Below are 23,867 nucleotides of genomic sequence, written 5' to 3'. Positions count from 1 at the left end.
ATACATCGATGATAGGAGGCATTATAGGCAAATTCCATTATAGGCAATATGCACGCAGAATATCCTCAATTACTTGATTAACCCGTTTTGTTTGCCCATTAGTTTGTGGATGATAAGCAGTATTGAAACAAAGTTGGGTTCCAATGGCTTCAAATAAACTCTTCCAGAAGTGTGATGTGAAAAGAGAATCACGATCGCTGATGATCCTTTTAGGTAACCCATGTAACCTAAAAATCTCTTTTACAAAAATTCTAGCAATATCTGAAGCTTTGTAATTGGTTTTTGTTGGGAGAAGATGAGTGACCTTTGTTAGCATGTCTACTATCACCATTATTGAGTTATATCCTCCTTGTACAGAAGGTAACCCAACTACAAAGTCCATGCTAATAAATTCCCATTTCATCTAGGGAATGTCAAGTGGCTAGAGTTTTCCTCGTAACTTGACACGTTCAGATTTTACCCTTTGGCAATTTAGACATTCAGTGACATACTTAAGTACATCACCCTTGAGTGTTTGACAATAATAACTTTTCTTGACAGCATTAAGAGTTTTTGCATACCTTGGGTGTTTTGAAAAAGGAGAATCATGTGCTTCCCAAAGTATCCTTCTCTTGAGAGTCTGACTTGAAGGAATGCATAGTCTCATTCTGAAATACACAAGTCCTTCGTTTTCATCTATAGAGAATTCCCGATACTTAGTCTTGAGTTTGGGATCTTGTTCCTTATTCTAAACTTCCCAAAACAATTGTTGATAGTCTGGGTCTTTATTTTCTTCATCCTTGGTCAACTCGATGATAGGATTAGTTGGCATTGATACCATTGTAGCCAGAGTATCTGACCTAGATGGTTCTTCAGTGATAAGAGCATCAAGAAAGGCTTTACAGCTAAGGGCATCTGCTACTACATTTTCTTTACCGGGTCTAAACTTAATTTCAAAGTCATATTCTTGTAGAACCTCAATCCAACGTTGTTGCCTCATATTAAGATTAGGCTGAGTAAAAATCCACTTAAGACTTTTATGATCTATGAATAAGGAAAACTTATTTCCAAGCAAGTAATGTCTCCATAATTTGAGAGCATGAATCACAGCTAATAACTCTAGGTCGTGAGTAGCATATTTCTGCTCATGGGTTTTCAATTTTCTTGAAGAGTAAGCTACAGGATGTCCTTCCTGCATTAGTATACATCCCAATGCAAGAGAGCTGGCATCTGTGACAACTTCAAATTCCTTTCTTAAGTCAGGTAGCCTTAAGATAGGAGCAGTTACCAAACTATGCTTTAGTTGCTCAAAGCTAGACTGTTCGATTGGTGTCCAATTAATGGCAACTTGCTTTTTAAGTAAGTTTGTAAGAGGTGCTGCAATTTGAGCATAGTTTCTGATGAATACCCTATACCATCTTGTTAGACCTAGAAAACTTCTCACTTCCTTGATAGTGGTTGGGGGTGGCCAATCTTGAACATCCTTAACCTTGGCAAAATCTACTGATATACCCTCAGCAGACACTATGAATCCCAAGTATTCAATCTTCATTTTAAAGAACGCACACTTCTTCTTCTTGGCATACAACTTGTGTGTTCTCATTGTCTCTAGGACAATGCGAAGATGTGGTTCATGATATTCTTCCTCCTTAGAATAATTTAGGATGCCATCAAAGAGTACAATAATAAAATCATCAAGATGAGGTCTAAAAATGTCCTGCATTAGCCTGTTGAAGGTAGCTGGAGCATTTGTCAACACAAATGACATCACAATGAATTCAAAATGACTGTATCTTGTGTTGAAGGCGGTCTTTGGAATATCTTCATTCTTGACTCTAATCTGATAATATCCTAACCAAAGATCAATCTTAGAAAAGTTATTTGCTCCTTGTAGGCGATCAAGAAGCTAATCTATCCCCAGGATTGGATACTTATCCTTTACTGTCACCTGGTTTAGCCCTCGGTAGTCAATACAAAGACGGAGAGTTCTATCTTTCTTCTTTTGGAATAATACTGGGGCTCCCCATGGTGAACTACTTGACCGGATATACCCTTGTTCAAGCAGTTGCTTGAGTTGCCCTTTTAGTTCGATGGCTTCAGGAATAGACATTTTGTAAGGTCTCTTTGCCATTGGAGCGACTCCTGGAACAAGTTTGATCTCATGATCAACTTCTCTTTCCAGAGGTAACTCAGTTAGCTCTTCAGGAAATATGTCGGCGTATTCTTTTAATTAGGATGGTTCTTCTTTTGCATGACCATCTTGATTTATCTTGTTAAGCTTGATCAAGTAAACAAGTAATCCTTTCTTCAAGCCTTTCACAATTCGAAAAGCCTTTGCTAATTGAACTTTAGGTTTTCCTGTTTCACCTTGTGTAGTTGCTATTTCACCATTCAAATCCTGAAATGTGACTTGACCTTTTCCACAATGGATATGGGCATCATTGGGAATCAGCCAATCCATTCCTAGTAAACATTCATAGGCTCCTAAGTTCATTACTCCGAACCTCATACTTGAAAGGTTTTCTCCTAGGTTGAACTCTACCTTGGCAGTTTATTGTGTAGAAAGTACTTCCTTTCCATTTGCTAATTCCACAAGCAGCTTTGATGCATTTACTATATATATTCCTATCTTCTTAGCACACTTGGGTGAAATAAATGAGTGTGTACTTCCACAGTCAATCAAAACTTTAAATGATTTACCTTGGTGACTTGTCGGTGTCTGTATTACCGAATATTGACGATTTGGTCCTTTCCTATGGAATGCAGCATGAACAGTTGCTCTTTCAATATCTTTTTCCAAAGTAGGGTCTTCCTCCTTATTAGTCTCTTTTAAGGTAATATTTGACATTCTTCCTCTTGCCATAGCTACTTGACCACGGCCTTGGGCACCTCTACCTTGACCTCGAAATTGGCCTTGGTGATGGTTCCTACCAAGCTTTGGACAATCTCTCCTGAAATGTCTTGTCTCATTATAGTGGAAGCACCTAAGACCATCCCTGTTTCCCTGGGTAGGAACAAAATTTCCAATTGCATTGGATTTTGCCTTCTTCTTCTGTCCTTGGGTTCTTTTTGCTTGACCTTTGAATCCTCCTTTGTTCTAGTTATTGTAGCTCTAGAACTTATTGTTGTTAGGCTTTGATTGTACTTCCTACACAATAAGAGCAGCTCGAATCAAAGCATCTTGGAGGTCTATGGGACGCATAGATTCCAAACAAGTGTTCAAAGGATAATTTAGTCCATTACAAAACTTGGACACTTGTTGAACAGTATCCATGGGGGGTGCATATTTAAGAAGAGAAACAAACTTGGAATAGTATGCTTCCAAGGTCAATCCCATTTGCTTCAAATTGAAGAACTCGTTCTTCTTTTGGGTGCGATAAGCTGGAGGTAAATACCTTCCTCTTACAACTTCTTTTAGCAAATCCCAAGTAATGGTATTTTCAGGGACACCTTAATCTCGGCACCATTGCTTCCACCAAAGTCGAGCTTTGCCAATTAATTTTAGCTTAGTTATCATGGCTTGGTTGGCTGGGATAGTTCCAGTAGCAGTAAAAAAATCCTCCATAGATTCGATCCAAATCTCTGCATCGGCTTCCACATTTTCGCCTTTCCCGTCAAACTCCGGAGGTTTGACTTGCTTCAAAAGATTCATTTTCTCTTGAGCTTCGTTGGGAATTATTGTGGGTGTGAGATTCTGGGAAATTTTCCAGCAATTCACAAGTTAAATTTTACAAAGTCTATATAGCGTCAATAATAGAGTTCCATACTCAAATTATCTCTCGCTTACTTTATTGAAACAACTCTCAAATAAAACTCTCTTCCCATGCTAAAGTTAAATTGCAATTTCAGAGGTTTCAAGAAAAAAAAAAGAAGGTTGCATTATTTCTTTGATTGATAAAGTATCAATCAATCTTTTATTACAACAGATATACAAGGTAATCAAATGGAAAGAAATACATTATTCAGATGGCTCGCAGGCTCATCTTATTTTCTTTCAAGAAAGGATTCCCTACTACAATCTAAGTATGACACTCTGATACATCCTTTATGAAGTAAATTGGATTCGGAGAGTAAATATCTAGGAATCTATATTTTTGAGGGAGTTCAGAAAATCCGTCTTTTTTGTAGTCGTGGCTGCTAGAGCGACCTATGACTTGTATTCTATCAGTTGGAAGGATCTTCGTAACTTCCCCATAGATATATTGATTTAGTTTGATCTTCTTGCCTCTAGTATACAGGGTTGAGTTTACACTGGCCTCATGAAATAGATAGATCTTGACAACTTTAAGATCTTCCATCCATTTTACCCTTTTCAAATTAGTTTGAAGATAAGCTAGAAGGCTTGCATTGTTATAGCAATATCCTCCACTAATCATCCACTGTCTTTCACGATATAAAGGCGAGGGGTTGTACAACTGATCTAGTACCCGCATCATCTGAATTCTCCAGGTAAAACTAGATGAATGCATAGCTGACATAAACATTACTCGAAAGATCAAGAATTGCTTCCAAGATTCCTTATTCTGCCATAATTCAAAACATACATTAATAAAGAGAAGAAAGCATGTCCTAGGCTATGCTTAGAAAAAATATTTTTCTTAAGCTTACGTCGTAATCTACACTAACGTGCACCGTGATACCAACTGTGAGGTGTCTATGTTGAGATATCGAGCTCCACTCGTGATATGTCAGGGTGACCGTTGTGCATTTATGTCACCGACTTGTTAGCTGTAGATGCGGTTGGTACACCGCCCATGAATAATAGCTAGATGATAGCTATCCTTATCTACTCTAGTTCGTGGCTCAATTAGTATGCCACCTTAGTTAGTTGAGTTTGGTTTGAGACCCATATATAGGGTTCTTCTATTTCTATGTACTTGAGTTCTTTTTGGCTTACACAACTAAGAAGAGGAAAACTTTTTTCAGCCTCCACCTTTGTGTGTATTCCCCCATTGTACAAGCAAGAAAGCTACAAGTGAGACTCCTTCCTTCTCTCCCACAATCTTGACATGGTATAAGAGCCTTGTTCGTGGTAAGGAGCTCAAGAAAGCAAACCAAGCTCGCGGTGTTCTGGTAAGAGGACCAGTGTTGCTTTCATTTTTCTGTTTTGGGAGCAAGTCTCTGCAGGTAGCACAGCCGGAAAGTGCAAGAGTGCATTATCTCAGATTGAGACACCCTTCGCGGTGTAGCAAGAGGGCAGTATATGCTGCAGGACCGGGCTTTAGCCCTTGGTTGCTCTATTTTTTTTTATTTGAGGCCATTTTGGGGCCTGTTTTCGAGGCGGAAGTTTTCTGCACACACTCAGGAAAAGGCCCTGTTTTATGCTATGCGACCACTATTCTACAGGTCAGTGAAAAGTTACTGTAGAAATTGCATTGTATGCCTGTGCGCAGAGACATTGGGAGTTACAGAATCATCCTTGTTGCCTGTTGATGCAAAATCGTCACTAGGAAGTGACTGTGTGGTCAAATACCACTTTCGTTAGTTTTGCAGATTTACCTTTGTGAGGCTGAAGCTGTGTTCTTTGCAGTGATAGAATTTTTTGCAGTGTTCTGTAATGGCGTCTGATTCTCTTTCACAGATTGTCACTGAAAAGCTTGACAAGAATAACTTCCAAGCATGGAAGTTTAGAATGACTAATTTCCTTATGGGAAAAGGATATTGGAAATTCGTTGCAGGAAATGAAGAAGAACCAGTTCTTCCTGATGTTCCCAATCAATAGCAAATGCAGGCATTTAAAGCATGGCATGAGAGAGCCAGGAAAGTTATGTACTGGCTGTCTATCAGCATTTCAGACTCTATGATTGTGCATATTCAAGATGCAAGTACGCCAAAGGAGGCATGGGATACTTTGTCAAAAATGTATAGCACAAATATGCAAGCCATGAAAATGCAGCTCAAGCAAGAGTTGCACAATGTGCAAAGAGAAGGTATGAGCATCAATGACTACCACATGAAGGTGAAGAAGATTGCAGATGCACTTGCTTCCATTGGGTTGCCAGTGGAAGATGATGATTTAGTTTCTGTGACCTTGAATGGTCTAGGAAAGGATTATGCACAGTTCCGAACATCCATTTCCGTCCGTGAAAGATTTCCTGATTTTGAGGAGTTGATTGCTCTTCTAATTTCTGAGGAGCAAAGAAATGGTGGTGCATCTTCTTCAGGAGGAACTTCAAAAGAAGTTGTCTTCTACTCAAATGCTAGAAGAGGTAGAGGCAGAGGTAGAGGAGGCCAATCTGGAGGCCATGGTAGAAATCAGAATATGCAGCAAACTCAAGAAAACTAGTCCTATGGAGGAGGACGTGGTAACTCTAGAGGCAGGGGGAGCCAAAGAGGTCGTGGTGGATGGCAAAGAGGCCAAAATGCAAACAGCAATGTTGAATGCTACTACTGTGGTAAAATGGGTCATATGGCTAAAGACTGCTATAAAAAGCAGAATGACATCATGAATGGAAAATTGCAACAAGGGAATTATGCAACTTCTAGTAGTTAGGGTGATGACAGAAATAAGCATTTGTTTATGGTGCAGCACATGACAAATTCTGTGACAAGTGCAGAAGAAAGAAACGATGTGTGGTATGTTGACTCAGGTGCATCAAACCACATGACAGGTCATGCAGAATGGATGCATGATGCAAGGAAAATGGAAAAACCAGGATTTGTGGAGACTGATGATGATACTGCACAGATTGGAAAATTTTCTTTTTCTATGCAAGATGGGAAAAAGAAATACCTTTCGGATGTATTTCATGTCCCGAATATCACCAAGAACCTGGTTTCTGTTGGTCAAATGGTTGAGTAGGGCTTGCAGGTCAGATTTAATTCTCATGGATGCTTTGTTGAGGATATGAAAAATAAAGGTCGCTTGATAGAAAAAGGAAAGAAGAAGGGCAAAATGTTTACATTGGATGCAAACATGCCTGAATTGAGTGTAGCAATGTTTGCACATGGGACTGGTGTAGTTGCAAATATTAATATCTGGCATAAATGCATTGGTCATGTTAATGTACAGCGACTTAAATCAATGCAAGCCCAAAATATTGTTGCAGGATTGCCTAAATTCAAGGTTGCAGAAATGCATAAGGTATGTGAAGCCTGTCAGTTTGGAAAACAGGCAAGGAAACCATTTCCTAGACATGTTCAAGAGAGTAAGAAGCCATTGGAATTAATCCACTCTGATGTGTGGACTACTAAAACTGCATCTCTTGGAGGCTGTCAATATTTTGTCACTTTTATTGATGACTATAGCATAAAAGTTTGGGTGTATTTTATGAAAATGAAAAGTGAAGTTTTTGTGCATTTCAAAACTCTTAAAGCTATGATTGAAAAAGAAACAGGCCTGCAAATAAAAAGCCTAAGGTCAGATGGAGGGGGAGAGTACCTCTCAAATGAGTTTGCAAGGTTCCTGCAGGAGCATGGCATAAAGCAGCAATATTCATGCAGTCATACCCCACAACAAAATGGAATTGCAGAAAGGAAAAACAGGAATATTAGAGAGGTATATCGTGCCATGCTCAATGAAAAAGACCTGCCAGATTTTTATTGGGCTGAGGCAGTTGCTACAGTAGTCTACATAATGAACATGACTCCCACTGCAGCAATACATGGGATGACTCCAGAGGAGAGGTATACTGGTAGGAAACCAGATATTTCTCATTTGAAAATTTTTGGTTGCATTGCCTATGTTCATGTGCCAGATGAGTTGAGATCCAAGTTGGATCCAAAAGCTGAGAAGTGCATCTTTATTGGTTACTGCTTGCAGCAGAAAGGGTATAGATGCTATAACCCTTCTACTCGTAAGTTTACAATGAGCAGAGATGTTGTTTTTGATTAGATGAGTAGCTGGTATAAACCAGTAAATGTGATTGATAATGTAGATGCACAAAATGGTAATGCTGCACAGAATTCACAGCAGCAGTCACAAGATATTAGTGGACCTGGAGTGTCCTCTAGTAGTGGTTCACATTCTTTGCCATGGACAGGCAGATTGAGATCAGGAGAATCTTCTCAAAGCAATGCACATAGTGGTATGCAGGTATCATGAAAAGGAAAAGAGAAGGTAGATCAGCCCCTGTTTTATGTGAATGCAGGTCACTCTTATGTGGATGGTGAATCCAATGGCTCAGAACAGAGCATTGATGATGAGTTGGGTATTCCTTCTATTGTTACACCTAGAGTAAGGAAGACCAGGGATGTTTTGAGAGCACCTGGCAGTGAACCTACTTTGCACAGGTCTACCAGAGCTAGGTATCCTGTGGATAGGCTGAAATATGATGGATTTACAGCCATTCACTATGCATATATGGTCAAAGTGATACAGGAACCAGAACCCACTTCTTTTGAGCAAGCCATGGGAAAAGAAAAATGGAAGAAAGCCATGGATGAAGAAATGGATGCCTTGGAAGAAAATGCTACATGGGAATTGGTACCTTTGCCTAAAGATAAGAATGCAATTGGTTGTAAGTGGGTTTATAAGGTGAAACACAATGTAGATGGTTCTGTGAATAGATACGAGGCAAGATTAGTAGTCAAGGGGTATTCACAAACATATGGCATTGATTATGAAGAAACATTCAGTCCGGTTGCAAGGATGGCAACCGTAAGAGCAGTCATTGCTATGGCTGCATCAAAGGGATGGTCTTTACATCAGATGGATGTAAAGAATGCCTTCTTGCATGGTGATTTGCAAGAAGAGGTCTATATGGAGCAGCCACCAGGTTATGTGCATGCTGTTCATCCTGAGTTTGTTTGCAAGTTAAAGAAAGCCTTGTATGGCTTGAAGCAAGCACCTAGAGCATGGTCTGACAAGATAGGACAGTATCTTGTCACTATTCACTTTCACATTTCCAAGGCAGATTTCTCACTTTATGTGAGAAAAACAGAGAAAGGTATTATGCTACTTGTCATTTATGTTGATGATTTGATTATGACAGGTGACAGTGATGAAGATATCCTTCATGTGAAAATGCTATTGAAGCAGAAGTTTGAGATGAAGGATTTGGGAGAGCTGCGTTATTTCTTGGGCATTGAGGTGATTAGATCACCAAGTGGGATATGGCTCTTGCAGAGGCAATATGGATTGGACATGCTATCCAAATATGGGATGACAGGCTGTAAGCCTATTTTAGTTCCTTTGGAGCAGAATGTGAAGCTGAGCGCAGATGCAGGTGAGCTTCTGGAAGTTTGATTTATATGACTATTACTAGGCCAGATTTGAGCTATACTGTTGGATTGGTAAGTCAGTTTATGTAGGCTCCAAGGAAACCGCATTTGGATGCGGCTAGATGCATACTCAAGTATGTGAAATCCACATTGCAATATGGACTATTTTATGAGACTAGGGTTCAGATACAGTTGCATGGATACACTGATGCTGATGGGGCTGGTAGTATTTCTGATAGACGATCTACCAGTGGATATGTGTTCTCTTTTGGGAGTGCTGCAGTCACTTGGAGCAGCAAGAAACAGCCTACAGTTGCCTTGTCAAGCACAGAGGCTGAGTACAGAGGTGCAAAAATGGCTGCATGTGAGGTAGCTTGGTTGCATAAGCTACTTTATGATATGCATCAGCCTACAGATGGGCCAGTTGTCATTTATTGTGACAACATGAGTAGTATACACTTGGCAAATAACCCAGTCTATCATGCTAGAACAAAGCACATTGAGGTGCATTATCACTATGTGCGGGAGAGGGTTTTACTAAGTCTTATTGATCTAGTTTATGCCAGCATAGAGGATCAGGTAGCTGACATATTCACGAAGGCATTGGGCGCAGAGAAGCTACGCAAGTTCAAAGACCTGCTTGGTGTGCAGGAATTGGGATTGAGCTCGAGGGGGAGTGTTGAGATATCGAGCTCCACTCGTGATATGCCAGGGTGACCGTTGTGCCTTTATGTCACCGACTTGTTAGCTGTAGATGCGGTTGGTACACCGCCCATGAATAATAGCTAGATGATAGCTATCCTTATCTACTCTAGTTCGTGGCTCAGTTAGTATGCCACCTTAGTTAGTTGAGTTTGGTTTGAGACCCATATATAGGTTCTTCTATTTCTATGTACTTGAGTTCTTTTCGCTTACACAACTAAGAAGAGGAAAACTGTTTTCAGCCTCCACCTTTGTGTGTATTCCCCCATTGTGCAAGCAAGAAAGCTACAAGTGAGACTCCTTCCTTCTCTCCCACAATCTTGACATCTACTAGTCTCAATCCATGGCTCACCTTTTAGTAGTCCATCAATAGGTTTTTCAAAAATGATGCTGCCCGATGCTCCCTTGGAACATCACGGGGTTTGTCACTTAGGCTCTACTGAGTCTACTTCGCAACAGAAGAGTTTCCACCAAACCCACTAGGATCAACCTGAAGTTTTAGATTCCTAAAATCTGATGGATCTCCTAGCAGCCAGCTAGCATTAGTAACTTCGAGTCCCACTTTTAGAGGATTACTCAATCTGAAGTGGACTTGCCATTGCACTTGGTTCAAAGAGAATGGGAGACGGAGGGGAGTGCGGTACGTCAACCCTCCTGCCCATAAGGAAAAATCCCATTCCGGTCCCCTAAAACAATGCAAGTCGGTTCTACCTAATGACTAGTTGGTCAATTTACCGTCTTCCTATTTCTATTGCCGATTTAGAAAAGCTCCCAGCTAATCGGGACCACCCTACCATTGGACGAACCCGTCAGGGGTTACGCCCAACCGCTTTCCTCTGATGATGGGTCATCTTTAGTTTTTTAATTACCTACAACACATTTATTGGAACATATACAACCAACTTCCTTAATTAGTCCATTAAGTCACAAGTTCCTTCACATAATTTATCTCACCAACATGCATACAATTCGAACAGTAAAGCAAACTTCTTTATTATATTGGAAGTTTATTACAATTTCCATCATTCCGTCCCAGTGGAAGATACACAGAATTCCATAAGGATATTCTGTCCACCAAGATTCCACCCTCATAACTAGTATTTAGGGTTCCAGGATCCCATCCTGGGTCACGAAGGGGCTCGTCAAATTCTTGGAACAATGCAGGATTTACAGTCAGAGCCCCCTCTGGCACCTATAATTCCTACTATCCAAGACTATCCCTACTGACAGACCTTTCGCCTACGGAGCCGGTCCAAGCCTCTCGTAGCGATAATCATGACCCCCTTGGAGTAGGGTCTCACCAATAGCTTGGGGGTAGCCTAGCGTGATCCTTCCTTTTATTCTGTTTGACAATAATTTCAATTAGAGGTCTAGATTCTAGCAAACACAAAGAGTCCTTTCAAATGTGTATCAAATGATGCAATGACAATCACCCAAACATGTAATTCACTGCTTTACATAGCCAAGGTAGACCTTATCCTAAGGTGACCTTACATTCTAATGAGGATTCTCCTCCCCATAAAGAAGTGTTGAGTACATCTCTTGTAACGTGTTAAGAAAGGCATGAATTTTTCATTTGGCCTTACTTATTCAACATAAGAAAAATTCATTAAAGAAATATATTGTGTCAATAACTCAACAATATGACCTGTAGGGCACTTAAATAGAAAATCAGTTCCTATAACCGTTTCTAGTCAATTAATCTAGCTACAAATCATAGTGATTAATTGTTTATGCTTGTACTAATATGTTTTCTAGATGAGTTATCAATTTGTGTAAGTGAAGAATATGGAAGATAATATCTTATGTAATTATCTTATATATCAAAATAATAATCTAGTAATGAATAACCTGGTTTGGCAGCATGACAACATTAGGAACTTTGTCTTTACTCGTGCTCGCATTAGCCACACCCGATGTTCCATTAGTAGTGGCAACTCTCGCAACCTCGGGCACTCCCGTATCATTGGCAATACCCGTTGCTTGACCGGTTGCGTTGGTCCCCATGGTTTTTCCACTTCGTTGCTTTGGAGCCATTGTCCACAAGTGGTTCGAGAGATAGGGAAGGTGGAATAGATTTGAGATAAGAGAGCATAAGAGAATATGGCTTAGTTAAAGATCGAGACAATGGATTTGAGCTAACTCTCTTCCTCTCTCTCTCTCTCTCTCTCTCTCTCTCTCTCTCTCTCTCTCTCTCTCTCTCTCTCTCTCTAGCTTCTTCTTGCAGCCTCTTGAAGGAGTATCCTTCTTTCTCTCTTCCTCTCTCTCACAGCCTCTCGGGGTCTCCCTATGTCTCCCTAAGTGCTCCCCCATGCCTCTTATTTATAGTGAATTGGAGAAGAAGGGTTGTGGCTGAGAAGAGGAGCTCTTTGTGGATGGGGATCTTGGAAAGATTAGTGATTTGATGCTCAGATCATTAATCTGATGGTTCCATGGGCTCCGAAGGGGAGTAAAACCCCAAGACACTTGATTAGAAAGCTCTCAATTCACTCCTTCTTCTTTTCTCTATTCGAAGTGATGTCTATTGCCTGTAGACTACGATTGCAGCGCGTGTGATTTTGCTAGTCAATTTTCTTCATTTTTGTTTTTATAAAATCTTCAAACTAACTAACAAATCACTTGCCTTTTATTTTAAATGACATCCAGTTCTAGAAATCTCCATATCTCTCTTTTTTTTTAAATTTAAAGGATAATATGTAAAATATTCTAGTCTTGTCCAAAAGTCTAATATTTTTAGACCATCCTTACTATGCACATTAACATTAGTGATTAATATAGCTCATCTCTCTTGTTCACGTTATAACTTCCATGAAGGGTGGCTACGGTCCTTGTTAATTCATAAGAAATATCAAGTTACGACCCTCGGTTTTATTTATTTATTTATTTTTAATGTTAGTTAGTTATTAATGTTAGTTAATTTTTTCACTTTAGTTAGTAACCTTACTAACTTATCAATTGACTAACTAACTTTTGAACTAACCAACTAACTTTTATTGCCTGGGAATATTACATGTGGTGTCTTGGGCAGTCGAGGTGGTCATGACGTAGGACATGAAGATTAAGGGGAGGGAGTGCATTGGGGCTTTTTCCTTGCCTGATACTATTGGGACTACTTCAATTTTCCTGAGGCCTTCGCATTGTTGCTTGGCTCTCCTTCCCTCCATAGGCCATGGTGGCTAGCTCTTCCATACTTAAGGTCTCCGCCACTAACCTTTGTATGGCCTCGGCTATGCCTTCATCTTCCTTTCTTCTCAACTCTTTCGCCTCTTGCTCTACTTTTCTTTTTCTCTCATCTTTGGCCCTCTTGGACTCTCTTTGGGCCCTCCTTAGCACAGTCTGTTTGTCCTTTGTCATTGTTTCTTTCATTTCCTTCTATGACTTTGATGGGTTCCCTTCTTTGGTGCCTTGGGCTCTCTTTGGCCGAGGGCTGTGTCACTTGCTCTTCCCTATCACTTATAGTCCTCTCACTAGACGCTCATGTTCATGGTGTGGCAATCGGTCAAGGGTCTCCCCTACTCCTTCTTCACCTCTTTTTGTGTCCTTTAGGGGCTCCTTAATGATGGAAGTTAGAGTATTCCACCAAACCTGATGGTGAATGCCTTGGAGGAGGACTTCTTATAGGAGGCTGACCTTGCTGTGGAGGTCGGGGATTCCCCTCCTATTATTTTTGTGCCTATGGTCAAGGCTTTTGTTGAGCTTTCAATGGTCTTTCACACAAAGGCATTCTAATTTGCCTCATCTCAAGATCTAGCTACAATGCTTTCCATCAACGGCACCCTGATTCTATTCATAAGGTCATTGTGCCTTTGACTGGAGAAGAGAGTATGAACCACCTTTGTCTGTAGTTTGATCTCTAGATTTGGGATGTCCGCCAAGCTTATCCCATCCATTGTGCATATGACAGCCTTGCTCATCCCTAGCATGCTATACATGTCCCTCTTTGGGAATCTCTTTGTCCTGCTAGCCAACAAACCTAGGGCCTTCTCCACCACTATAGGGCTCAATTCCACCTCTACTTAGTGGGCTTCTTCTTTTCTGATCATCACCGTGCCATAGTTTCTTTTAGTATTGAAACTCCTTAGAAATTTTGTGCACTTGCTGTAGTCAACCTTCTCTACATACTTCTGTAGGCTGCACTAGTCCACAAGCTGTTTTATGGGTGGCTCTTCCATGATGGCATCTTCTAGGTTTAGGATGTGCTTGAATGTGATCTGGCTATAGCCCCTCATTTCTACCACCAATCCATACATTGCTTGCTCTTCCTCCATGAATGGGAGCTTGCTACCTTTATCTTGCCCTTCCATTTTGATTCCTATCATATATCATGGCCCACCATTAGTTTTCTTGAGTCAACTTCCACAAAGAGGTAGATAAAACGTACTTGAGAATGTGAAATGCTTAAGTGTAGATTAAAGTTTCTGATTCAAGAAATCTACACAATTCAAAAGTATCCATGATAATTTTTCCACATTCTAAGTCTTTTCATTTCAACATTGATTGATGCTTAAGGCATGTTTGCTTTCTTCTTTTCTAGTTTTCTTTTTATGCTTGTTTCCTTTCCACCTTACCCCATCCCTCCCTCGAGAATGATTTGAATCCTTCCTAGGATTGGAGAGTGAAGGGCTAAGGGCATTTAGGTGCCTTTGGGTGGGACATGACCTTACAAAAGCCAGGCATAGAATATCCATATCTTGAGGTCCTACGTGTAAAATATAGGTTAAGACATCATTGATAAGATCACCAAAGTTGATCTTACTAGCAATGTGTAGCTCTTCTTTAGTAAGGACATGATCTAGGTGGTGGCCCATGATGTGATCTTCCAATGATTGATTGCGAGTGGTGGCCAACACCCTAAAAGAGGTAGGAGCTACATAAGTGGGATCGTACTCGAAGGTTTTAATGGCACACGACTGCTCGGCATTGGTCATGATTTTGTAGCCTTCTTATTTCCACTGAAGTCAAATAGCACACCATTTGTGTAAGAAAGAGGAGTCATTGGCAGTGAACTGCTTCAATTGCACAATTTCTTGCTCCATGGCAAGGACTTTTCTCTTGACATAAGAGGTGATTAGGCATTGTGTGTGGGCTTGTTCAATGGAGAGCTCAATGGCAATGAGTTCCTCAGCTATCTAGGCAGTTTTGACAAATATGAATTCAAATTCCTCACATGAGCAGGGTAGTGTGCGCACTTCCGTTGCTAGAGGCTCGTCCAAAAGACCTAAGTCTAGCTTATTGTAACTCTTAGCAAGCATGGTAAGCATGGCATCCAAGCATCCAAGGCAAGCAATCAAGTCATTGCATGTATTCTCAGCTAGGTCGGCAACCAAGATTAGAATGGATCTCCACTTGTAAGAGGGTCTAAGGCTGGTAGGTGGGTGAGGTATGATGGGACTCGATAGTCCCGCAACTATCGAATGCAGCTCTGGTTGCGGTGCTAGTGGAGCTACACTAGAGGCAGCATGTGTGGTAGATGGTGCACTACCAAATGCTTGGACAGCACTTGGGGTACTAACAGGACAAGATTGAGGAAGTTTAAGAGTAGCAAGCTACGGTTTGGGTTGATAGACTTGTTGAGTTTCAATGGATTTAGGTTTTGGGGGGGCAATAGGTCCTACAGCCAAGGGTTTTTGTGGTGTTGATGTTTGATTTGTTTGGATGCTTTGTGTGGTCAAGCTTGCGGGTGGTGTTTGGGGTGTGTGTTTGGCCGTCGGGCTTTTGAGACTGCATCACCTCACGGGCCGTCGTATCTCCTCTAAAGTTTCCTCTTATAATTCTATCGTGCGCCCCAACTAGTACGTCGTGCATTTCATGCTCTCACACGCGCTGCAGCAACCCGTCTTGCCCTAGCCTATAGAGTTGGGCTGCTATTAACTGATAGGGTTGGATCTTGAGAATGAGTCATCTCAATAGGTTCTTCTCTATGGGTTGATCAGGTAATCCACGCTCCAACACTTGGACTATGTCATATGCCCAGTATGGTGTCAAGTTGGCTCTAAATAGATCTCTTTCACTAGATAGGGAGAATAAGTGTGCATCTGGCAATTCGTCTCTAATGCCCTATCCCAGCATCTTCTCCCATGGGTATGCGGGACATATGATCAGCCATATAGTGTTATTTTCCCTTGCACACAACATTGGAGAAGTCAAATTTGAGAAGCAAAAGTAACCATCGCGCTATGCATCCTGTAGCATAGGATTTGTTCACTAGATATAGCAAGGCTTGATGGTCAACAAAACACATAAAGGGCGTAGCCAGAAGATAATGCTAAAATTTCTTCACATCAAACACCATGGCTAACCCCTCTCGTTCAATTGTGCAATAGTTAACTTTTGTACCCCTGAGTTGTCCGCTAGTAAAGCTCACTAGATAGTCTAGATTGTGGTCACCAAGCTGGCAGAGCATCACTCCCACTATGAATTTCAGAGCGCCAATATGGACATGAAAGGTTATGTTGCAATCTAGGGCTCTTAAAATTGGTGTGGTGGTTAGAGCCTTCTTCAATTCCTTGTATGTGTGCTAGCATTCCTTGGTCCACTCGAATATTATCAGTAGCTTGTACATGGGTCTAGCAATCAATGCATAATTTAATGCAAACCTTCGATAGTACACCATATGGCCTAGGAAGCACTAAACTCCCTTGTGATCGATTGGGGGTGGAAGATCGACAATGACCTTGACTTTTGAGAAGTCTGTGGCAATGCCATTCTTGGACACCTGTAATAAAGCATAAATGCTTAGCATAAATGCCTTAGTTTAGGGTAAGTACAAAAGGTGGAGGTGAAACATGTGTAGTATCTTTTTGCCATTTTTCAAACATTTCTTGTTTGAGGTCTCAACCTCCCACCATCTAAGAGGGTGAATACTCTTGGCCACCATAGCTTGGGGTGCATACCTTGCTACAGCCTCTCATCATTTGATTCTCAACCAATAATGGTAATACCATTTCTTGCCAAGCTACCTTAGCTATGGCTTCCTGGCATTTTATGTCTATTTCTTGTATTTTCAGTTTAAAAGCTTGTTGTGGAATTTATCTTTATTACATTGGTATCAGAGTATGGAATTTAATCCATGGGAAATGTCATTTTCTTGGAAAATTTAGTCACTGGGACAGGAACCAATTAACTGGAGCACCAAGATTTGGTCACAGGGTTTGGTGCAATTCGAACCGTGACTAGTCAGAGTCTTTTGCAACAAGTCATGACTAATTTTGAAGGCTTTTGAAGAAGATCTTGAGGAAAATGGAGGTTCTTGGCTGAATTAGCAGGACATGGTTAAATGGAGGTCCATTTTGAAGGCTTTTGGACCTAGTTGAAGTCTAAGTGGGGTTATAGTGGCTAGAGTGAGATTACTTTTTGGGGGGATAGTTTCTCTCTCTTCTCCTCTCAAGCTTTTCTTCAAGATTTCATGGTGGATCCTGACTTTGCTCTTCTTCTTGGCCTTCATTGGTTCAAGTGACCTCCAAGATCTTATTCTCCATGCTTCAAGCTTCACATAGAGTAGCATTTTACCTTGATCAAGGCAACTAGCATGAGGAGGACAGCAAGCTATGCTGGTGCATTTTGCATTGAATTCTTGTATTGATTTCTCCACGAAATTTCAACAATTGAAGCTTGGCTATAGTTAAGGCAAGCTTTTGCAAGGCTCTTTCAGATCTTTAGCAAGCATCAATGGTCTTCTTTCACTCCCTTGATCATTCTTTAGCTTCCAAAACCCTGGCTATGGCAGATTCAGAACAACAATGAATCTTTACTGAAATTTCTTCAAAATGGCAGAGGGCTTTTGTTCTATCAAGCCTCTGGGGAGCTTCTCAACACTCAAGGGACTGACATTGATGCATTCTTGGACGTGAAGCTTCAAATATGGTGGCTATGGAGTCAAAACAGGGCAGCAAGCTTCAAGAATCCAATTCTTGGATTATTTTATTCAATTTCATAGGGCTTTTGTGTTCTACCACTCCAAGAAGGTTTGATTGAAGCCATTCCATCAAGAATCAGTCTACATTGGGGCATTCCATCAAGATTGAGAGCATTTTCACTCTCTTGAATGCTTGAGTGTATGGTATTTTCATTAATTCTTGATTCTATCAAGAATTTGGATTCTTCAAGGCTCAAAGTATCTTCTCCTATAAGAATTATGGATATTTCTTTAAGCATTGGATTCTTTTGAATCATTGGAGCTCTCTATTGGAAGTAATGCTTATGCTATATGGAAGCAACCATTATGGGACAAATTTTTTGTTTCAAGTTGGGGCTATATCTTTCAATTTGGATCAGTTTCATGGTGGATTTTATAGAGTATTTACTGATTATGGTTGATCTACCATTCTTTAACAACAATCAAGAGGTAATTCTTGTTCTCTACTCTCAATTTCCCTATTAATCCACTTGTTCAAGCTTTCCAATTGTTGAAAGAGAAGAAATTAAGAGTAAATCATTGATGTCATGATCATATAGTACCTTACCTAGGACTAATTGATGTTGTTTACTGATTTCCAGCTCTGTCCATTCATAAATTGATGCCCAAATGATTGCATAGATTGATTCATTACTCCTTGCTTTGTTGCTTAATCAACCCATATTACAAACTCATGCAACTACCTTTCATTGATGCTTAAGAATTTCTTAACCTCTAACTTTGGGGTTTTTGTGATTCAATCCATTGAGAATATCCAATAAATTGTAAAAGGTGAGCATAGTAAATTAGTGAGTCACTGATTACTATTGGTAAGCCTTTCTCATCCTCAGTTTTCATACATTTTACCCTTCAATTCTTGCATACCATGAAATGACAAAATCGTGATTTAGCCATGCATTGCATTCCTTGATTGTTAGAACACTAGCTCTGCCATGTATATTCCGACTGAGGAAAAAGGTCGAAGCCGGACAAGATAGCAAGACAAAAGAGAGGTGACCCTCCCTTGCTATTTAAGACTCCGTAGGGGTGCACAACTGGGACTAGAAGGAACTTTGCACACCTTTCGGAGTTTCAAAGCCCATGTAGGTGCCCGTCCTACCGTTTTATCCCTCACCATAGGTGGTGGACCATAGAAGACCACTTGGGAAAGAGTGGATGAAGATTTGAAGACTTGGGGTACCGAACAGGGTAGTTTGTGACATCCTTGGGTAGATTTACAAGTCTTTTCACACAGATATCTATCCATTGCAGGGGTTTACTAGATACTTACATGTCCCTTACAGTCTATCACAAGTCTACTAATTTCTTTGAAGGTCTACAAGTACTACAGGATTCATTTCAAGGTCAAACAGGGTTCCCACAGGGTGTTAACGGTTGTAGGAATTCTCTGGACAGGTATACAGTTCTTATTACACAAAATTCTGTCTTGATCCAAACTAAGAACTTGATAGCTCCATTTGAAGAAGGGATTGTAAGCTCCAATTTGAATCAAAAAATTTGTTGATCCGACATTGGGAGCAAAAGTTATGGCCAATTTACTAATAGGGAGTGTAATGGACTGCACCTAAACAGGCTGTCTGGAATACACTATTTGAGTTCAATCGACCTATGTACCCTATTGCAAGTTGAGATATTATTAAATCTGGTATATCCCCATATAATAAGATTTCCATAGAGCTATTAAGCATTGGGATGGGTGCCATATTCAGAGAGAAACAAGAGGTTTAGTGACAAACCATCTACTATTACATCATTGTTTCCTAATGGCCAGGAATAAGAAGAAAGACCCTATTACTGAGGCATTGAATGATGGTGTCAAAGACTTCCAAGAGGATCAAAATTACAATACTGAAGCCCATAATGTTGATCAAGTAGATGAAGAATTAAGTATTGGGATTGCTCATAGCACACATCAAGGACAGCAGGACACATATGAAGAGCATGCAGGGAATGATTATCTCCTACTGTCAAAAGAGATGGGACATGCCTTCATGACAGATGGGACATGCCAATGAAGGCCTTTCTAAGGATTTGAAGGTTTTGAATGAAGGTTTAACCCATATGAATCAAGCTTTGTTGCAAGGGATGGCACAGGTACACCAAGGAATCTCTGAATTTCAGCAAAGCAATAAATTCTTATTTCAAGAACTCATCTCAGCCATAAAGGAAATCAGAAGCAAACCACAAAGTGAACCTCAAAATATTGAAGACTCCCATGCGATTCCCTTTGTTGGCAATCCTTCCCATCCAAACAAAGAAAAGTATCAGCCAGTAATGCACACCATTGAAAAGGGAGAGCCATCCAGAGTCAAGGGCAACCATCATCCTTCACAAATCCATGGTATTCATACCCCAAGGCCTCAATTTAGCAGTCCAAAGGATAATTGTGGGAGCTTTCACTCAACCGCCAAGACCCACGGACCGCTTATTGTTTCAAGCATTCCAAGCAAGCTCTAACGGCTACCTCTTACATAGCCGACGCGCCGTCAATCCTACCAGTGTAGTGAGCTTACCTTGATGCCAATATGAGTTGCCTTCTCTCTTGCACACACCGGTAGCTCCATGATCCTAGATGCTAGCTCAAGCATCCTCAAGCCTCCTCCATATCCAAGCTCCATCCACCATAGCTGCTCGCACAAGAGAAGAGAAGAGAAGAGAAGAGAAGCGGAGATGGTGAAGAGCTTCACCCTCTTGATCCCTCACTCTCATACACTCACTCCCTCACACTCTCACACTCTGTCTCTCAAGAGCACACACAAGCAAGGAGAAGAGAAGAAGAGAAGAAGAGAAGAGCTCTTGTTAGCCACACACCAAAGAATGAGCTTCCATTCACTTTTTGAACTTTATATATACAAACCCTAAAACCCCATGGGCGGCCATCCCTTTTTACGTGACTAGGCATTGTAGCAAGGTCTCTTTTTCTAATTCCCTCTTCTTGCTTCATGCGCTAAGCCTATACCCGTCTATTCTTTTACAAGTGGCACAGGAGGAAGCTTGGCGCTCTTTTATAAGAGTTTTTAGAGTTTTTCAGGTGCCTTTCATTTAAAATTACGCTTTTGGCCCCGACTTAGCTTTAGAGGCCGCCTACGTGTCTTTGCTCCTTTTCCATATTCTTTCCGCTTTTTCATTCATTCTTTTGCCTTCTCGGCTTGGCCATTCTTCCGTCTTCTTGGCTTGGGGTTAACATTACCCTTCTCCAAGATGGGTGCTAGTCCCATGGCACTCTTGGCGACTATTGGTGTTTAAGAGGTAGTTGGCGAGGTAGTCGTGTAAGGGCAGGGCCACGTGTAAACTTGGGTGCTCGTGGAAGCTTGGTAATAAGGTTTGTTGGAGAAGCCAAACAGATAGCAAGTGGTTGACGAGGGCCTCTGAAGTCGGTGGTTGGTCGCCTTTGTGATGCTTGGAAGGAAAGGGTGCGGTGCTCTACCTAAGGGGGGTGTCTACCTTATTGTGTAGTGCATTGTGCTCATGCTGGTGGAATGGGGAGTTGGGTCTAACCACAGGCTAGCTTGGGTGATATCCCTCGCTTGGGGACCCCATTCGTGCAAAGGGAGGTGCAGTGCAAGTAGCTTAGGGTGACAGGTCTAACCATAAGCAAGTGTTACCTCCCTAGGTATGTCCTACCCTTGATGGGCCCGAAGCATGAAGTGGGGGAGCAAAAAGGGCTAGGCGCTTAGGAGCAGAGCCAACCGACCGAAGCCACTGGGAACGCCTAACTTGAGGACCCCTAGGTGCAGTGATCGTGCTTTATGTGGTGCTAAGTGCTTCTGCAAGTGAGTTGTTTTGTCCATTCCATGCGTAATGTTCTGCTTGCTCTTCCTTGGATGCTTTTTCTTTTTCTTTTTTATTTTCCTTTATTTTTTTATCTTTTCTTTTTTCTTTTTTTTTGGGAATAGTATTACACTAGTAGAACGACAGCATGTACCTAATCTTCCTCGCCTGATTTAGGCGGAGAAGGGGATCGAATGGATTTGCTCAAAAATTGATGGCTTTGCATGTATCCTTTGAGGTTCATGCGGATGTGGAGGGAGGTGGTGGAGAGAAAGGGATGGTTGCACCTAGTGAACTGGCTGTCATTCATATCCTCTAAGAGAGCTAGGGAAAAGGAGGGAAGAAGGCTAGCTCTCATCATTAAACGCGCCATGGCACAGCTGTCAATGGCGTTAGGGTCAAAAAAGAGGAGAGGCAGTCCACGCTCTTGTGGGATCGGGTCCTGCTTGAGTAGTAACTTAAGTAACCTAAGATAATTACAGGTAGTTATAAAGGTTGGATCGAGGCATGAAGAGAAGTCTGCGAGAAAACGCATTATGGAATCATCTAGGCTTCCCAAGTCAAAAAGGAGGGCATGTTTGAAGGAGGCGACATTGGAGTTGTAGATGATGGGGAAATCATGGCGCCCATGGAGGGTGGCAACAAAATCCACACCTACCCTACGAGGATACGCCATGAATGTGGGGTCGTTCCTCTCATAGGGCAGGGTGTTACAAAAAGCCATCTAGGCAAGCATCCTAATGTCACACACTCGCCTCCTCCATAGGGGTTGGCAGTTGTAGCCCTGTACAGTATGTGGTATTTCGAACACCTTGTTTTGCCAAAACTCTGCTTCTTCTCTTCCTCACAGAGTGGGGGTCCTCTCCCTTTCTTCCAGCCATTTCTGTCCCAGTCAGCTGCCAGTCGCGATCATCTTCTCTATCACCTTGATCAGTAGGACCCTCCGCAGGCTATTAGGCATGAGGAAGCCGAAGGTGAAAGGGCCTTTTTCTTTTTCTTGCCATTCCCAAATCATCAACTCTACATGAAATCCAGCAGGGAGGTCATGGTGCACGGTGGGAGGGGTGTAGACGACTACACGATCGGTTTGGCTCTTAACTGCTTCCCAGTTTCTTCAACTAATTTTCTTTGTCTCTCCCTTAGTGCGGCTTGTCTTTCCGCGGATGAATCAATTTGTTGTTGTTCTTGGACATGCGGTGAGGGGGGTTGTGGGATTACCTCTTCTCTGATTCTCCCCATAACAAATTCAAGGTCAGCCTCCTCCCCCTGCCGGTCTTCTAGTTGCGCTCCTTCTTCAAAGCCCAGTGCATCCAATTCCTGGGGGGTTAGGCCGGCTAGTAGTAGATACTTCCGTTGCTCTTCTAGGCCTAGCCTAACCTCCACAAGTTGGGGTGGCATCTGTAGCCCCACATGCAGGGCTCTGTGTGCAATGCTCAGTTTTTTTTGCACCACCTCCAATGACTCCTTTCCCTCTCGGTGGGTCACGTCCAGTAGTGTGTTGATGAAGGCCTTGCTGGGCACTGAAGGCTGTCTAGGTAGCGTATGCTTTACTTTCTGCAAGGATTTTTTCTTTCTCCACCAAAGCGAGGCGTTGTACCAGTGTCTTCACCCTTTTTTTGTTCTGTGCTGCCCATTCCTCTGCTCTTTTGTTCATTTCTTCCATGCTTTCCCCCTGCTTTTGTGCCAGGGTTATGAGCTTCTACTCCTGGGCCTTGAGTTCCCTGCTCATGTTCTCGTGCTCTTTCCTTCCCAAGTGTAGTTGATCGGGTCATAGACTCGATCTCCTTTTGCTACTGCTCCCTCTCCTGCTTTCTCTCCTCTTCTTTGGCATTCAATTCCTCCATCATTTGCTCGATGTTGGCTGTTTTTGCCTCTAATTCCCCATGTTGCATCAGGAAGAGCTTATATTCTCACTAGATCTGCACCAGTTCTTGATTCTCATCCTCGAGCCGCTACTTGTAGCTTTCTTCCATGTCCTCCTTGGCCTTTAACTCCTGCTTGAGGTCAAAGATTTGCTGTTGTTGCATGGCTATTGTGAGGGTTTTTTCAAGCTAGAAAGTAGCTATTGACTCCTTTTCCGCCACCAACTCAACCACAGCCATCCTCTTTTCCTCCTTAGCCCTCTCCAATTGGGAGACCAACTCAGCGACATATTCATCGTAATTGGTTGGTGGCGTCATTGTTGTGTGGGTTGGGGTAGTCGAGGCTTCCACTCTTAAACACTTCTGGTCATGTCTCGACTCAGCGTCATCTGCGGCTGGTCTCTTTTTCCCCATGGCCGTGGTCTCCGTGCTCTTTCACTGGGCCATTTCTTTATTGATAAAATATTGCATCTAGG

Source organism: Lygodium microphyllum, chromosome 25 (assembly GCF_053477565.2).
Source record: "Lygodium microphyllum isolate KBCC chromosome 25, Lygodium_microphyllum_v1.1.10, whole genome shotgun sequence".
Taxonomy (NCBI): Eukaryota; Viridiplantae; Streptophyta; class Polypodiopsida; order Schizaeales; family Lygodiaceae; genus Lygodium; species Lygodium microphyllum.
The sequence above is the reverse complement of the archived record's forward strand: the minus strand, read 5'-3'. Positions refer to the sequence as shown.